Raw genomic sequence first — 4,307 nt, forward strand, 5'->3', positions numbered from 1 at the left:
CACTGACATTGACCTTTACACCACTGTTAGCCTGTTGGCATGGTGGCCTCAGGCCTGCGGACCACTCAAATCCATCTCATGAATTATTCTGATATCTGTTTTGTTTCTTGAGGCAGTTCGGAACTTAACTGTGAGTATTGCAATGAAGGGCAAACGATTTTTAAGTAGCTATGTCAGTTATCGGACAGTGTCAAACATCGGACATTCTGTTAAACAATCAAAATGCTTAATTTAATAATTGATTAACAATTGATATGCTCAGTTTAATAATGGGTTAACATGACAACACAAACCTTTGCCGATAACACAGGCCGTCCGATAATCAACACTGTTACGATAGTGGTCAAGGTTTGATTAGCTTGTGTGACTTGCTGCGCAGATGGGATTTTGGAGCTCCTGGACACTTCACACTAATAGCTCTAACTGTTGGTCAGGGGAAATCTATTTGCCAAACTGACTCATCTAACAGAAGGCATCCCATTACAGTCACAAACCCACTGATAAAAAGTGATGTCTAATCAGGTTTGCTCATAAACAGTACTGAATGCTTGCCCGATGGAAAGGCCTGGTATTGTTCAGCCACAACCTACTGCTTGTGAAGAACATTGTTCTACCTCCTGCATGCGCTCTTCAGAGTTTCTGAAGAGGCTCATTGCATTAGAAAAGTGGAGCTGTCTGCCATTACCTACACCACACACACCTTTAGTTGAAAAGAGATACTCACCACCACGATCCTGATGTTTTCAGTAGAGCAGAGCAGAGGTACACAGTGAACAAAGACAGCATAGGCAGAGAATTTTGCCTTTCAAACATGAACCAGAGACATCCATTGAAGATGCACATAAAGGGGTCATTGTGGAAACACTTCTACCATGTTAGTACCTTTCATTTTCACCATCAGTGGTTTTTTTTTAAAGAGGGTTATTTGTAGGACTGGGTGCGATGTGGGCAGACCATTATGCCAGTGTGACACTGGGATTGACCACCAGAACACCAGAGTGGTATCACAGCTGTTTGTCCAGAGACAACACAGGCCATAATAGCCTAACTCACTGTGTGTGTATGGATGTAATGGGTGCCTGTCTGTCTGCATGACTACCTGCGTGTCTGTATGCAGCCTGTCTGTCTGTATGACTGCCTGCGTGTCTGTGTGAGTGCCTGCATGTCTGTATGAGTGCCTGGTTGTCTGTATGACAACCTTGGTGTCACGCTTGGAGTCATGATGAGTCAAGCAAGCAAACAGTTTATTAGCAACAAGTGGTCAGCAACAGCAAGCAAAGCAGGAAGGTGTAGACTAGTGAAGTTTGTTTTACTAAGGAATTGTTCTGTTTGTTTAAAGGGGTGGTATAATGACATTTTTTGTTTGTAGGTGAGATATAGTTTTTATAAATGATGTTTGTTTTATGGGCTGATAGCAACTCTTATCTATGTCATGCACAGAAAACAAAAGTGCCGGTTATTTATTGGTGATATTGGACATTGAAAACTATGTAAAATGTGTCCAGCACTCACCCACACCCACACCCACACCCACACCCACACCCACACCCACACCCACACCCACACCCACACCCACACCCACACCCACACCCAACCACACACGCAAACAAACACACACACACTTTCTGTGGCTACACATTGAAGCCAGTGAAGTGATTAATGGTGCGTTTAGAGCCATGCTCTGGATGCACAGCGGCAGTTTCTCACAACAGAAGCTCACCCTCGGCTGAAATCATTAGGACTCGCATGGAGATGAGCAGGTAAGATGAAACATGAAAATGTGATTTCAGAGGACAGCGCTGAGCAAAGGGCAGACAAGGGCAACACTAATGGACATACACTCTAAAAAATAAAGGTGCCACAAATTGTTCTTTGGAGGGATGCCATAGAGGAACCCTTTTCCCATACACAGAAAACTCATACACAGACAGTTCTCTGCATAAAAACATTCATAAGCAAATGAAAAGCTTTACTTAGGTTATAGTTGTAGTATGTAAGGGATAATGTATTGTCCGGAGGTCATTCTCCAAAAAGAATTCCCGACGGGGCAAACAACACCCCGACGCGCAGCGGTATGTTTGCAGGAATTAATGTAGGGTATGACGTAGGGATGGCCCATTCAAATCAACGGTACTTTTTGGAACATTCTGAAGAGCCGTATAATAAAGTTGAATAACAAAAAATCCATTGGGCTACACGCTGTAGCTGTTTTTAGCTTATCTTTGTAGGTTACCCTCCATTTTCAGCGACATCACATTTGCATTGGCATAATATTAAATGCATTGTCATTTCTTTACTTTTTTGGGGCATCCATTTTTAAGGGACATTTTTTCTAAATAAGCCAGTTATTTAATTAACTTATCATTTAATCGCTTACTGCTGTAGAAGTCTGTATGTTGCTCTTAAAATGTTCTTTGGATGTGCCATCTATTGCAGACATTGAGTAAAACTGCTGTGAAAAAAGGCACATGATCCAGGTTAACATCACACACTGTTATAAATACAATAAAATAAGACGGGTCAAGAAAGCTGTGATGAAGGCAAGGACAGCTCTTGCTCTTGCTCCTGCTCCTGCTCCTGCTCCTGCTCCTGCTCCTGCTCCTGCTCCTGCTCCTGCTCCTGCTCCTGCTCCTGCTCCTGCTCCTGCTCCTGCTCCTGCTCCTGCTCCAGGGCCTGACGGAGTTCCTTACACGCTGTATAGGAATGCTCCAGATGTCCTGAGATTCCTCTGGAAACAGATGAAGATGGCATCAAAGAAATACATTCTGTCAAAGGCATGGCAAAGGGTTGTGGAGGTCTGATTCCTGAAGGAAAAGTACGCCTCAAACATCGAACAAATCCAGCAAATCAGTCTTCAAATCAATCAATCAGCCTTGTATGTGGGAGGAAAGATCCTCTAAAGACTCACTGCTCAAAATATGACAACTAACCTGAAACAGAATAACTTGACTGACACACGCTGGTGCAGAAAGCCAGTATGACTTGCTCCACAGGATGCTTAGAACACACAAGCATGATATGGCACCAGATTCAAGCCACAAAGAAAGGAAGGGAGAGATCCATATGCCTCAATCCTCACCCTGGCCAATGCTTTTGGATCCGTCCCACACTTCCTCCTTTGGCCCTCGTCCTGGACGAAAACCCCTTCCAAGATCTGCAGTTCTGTTCTCACAAGAACAGAGTGCACTACAGCATGAAAACCTTTGGGGGTGGGAGGAATGGCCGGAGGAATCCCCATGGCAATGGAACAATCATCCAAGCATCCAGATGGGTTGGAGGAGGACAACGCCTGAAGTCTGGAGAGCCACTGCCTCCCATTTGTGCCTACATGGATGACATTACCACCCTGACCTCAGTCACATGAGCAAAGCAACTGCTGGAAAAGCCTCAGTCAAACATAAAGTGGGCACGAATGAGGTTTGCAGAGCAAGCAAGATCTGCTGTCAGATAGGGAGACATTATAGGTCAGGTGCAGCGTGGGAGAGGTGGTACAGGTTTTTCTGACAAGTCGTCCCACAAGGCACATAGCAACATCTGCCCAGAGGCAAAAGCTAGTAGTTGCTGAGGTCTGGCAAAAAGAGGAGGCAATGCGAGGTGCAAGGGCAGTCCACAGGTCAGACAGGGCCGATAACATGGACAACACTGGACTCTGTGTTTTTTTCGTTCTTACTTTGTCTTGAGGTAAGTTTGACATGTGCTTTTTGTTTCTGTTTTGTTCTCCATGTCCTTTGTGTTTACCTATCTGCCGTGTGTGCATGTTTTTTCTTCATTTTCAAGTCATGTTTGATAAAACCCCACCTAATGTATATGAATTGAGTGTATATGATATGAAGTGAGTGTAGGTGTGAGTGGTGTTTCTTCTCCTTACTTTAGTGTGACACTGGGGAATATGCAGTGTGTCTTTCTCATAAGGATCGCCAATGATTTTTCATTTTCTATTATGTGATCTTGAAAAATGTAATCAATCATAATTTAGTGGGCAGTATCTCATTTTGAGCGTTGCTTAATGGGTAAGCATGGTTTAGCATAGGACTCCACAGTAGGCTACCATGTACCAAGCCCACAGAAATCATGCATCGCATCTGTTCATAAGCTCTGTCATGCAGGTATCAATGAGTTGTTTAAAAAATCTTACAAAATCTTAATGGAAATACTGTTATGCACCTGACAAAATGTATAGACTACTGTAATGGATTTAAAACTGGGCTTAGCATGGACCAGACAAACCACATTTAGTATGGTAGGCCAGGGAGATGAACCAGTCATAGCCTTCTCAGATATGGAGATATGGAGGAAGGGATGTCCCT

The sequence above is a fragment of the Sprattus sprattus genome (genome assembly GCF_963457725.1).
Source record: "Sprattus sprattus genome assembly, chromosome: 4".
NCBI lineage: Eukaryota > Metazoa > Chordata > Actinopteri > Clupeiformes > Clupeidae > Sprattus > Sprattus sprattus.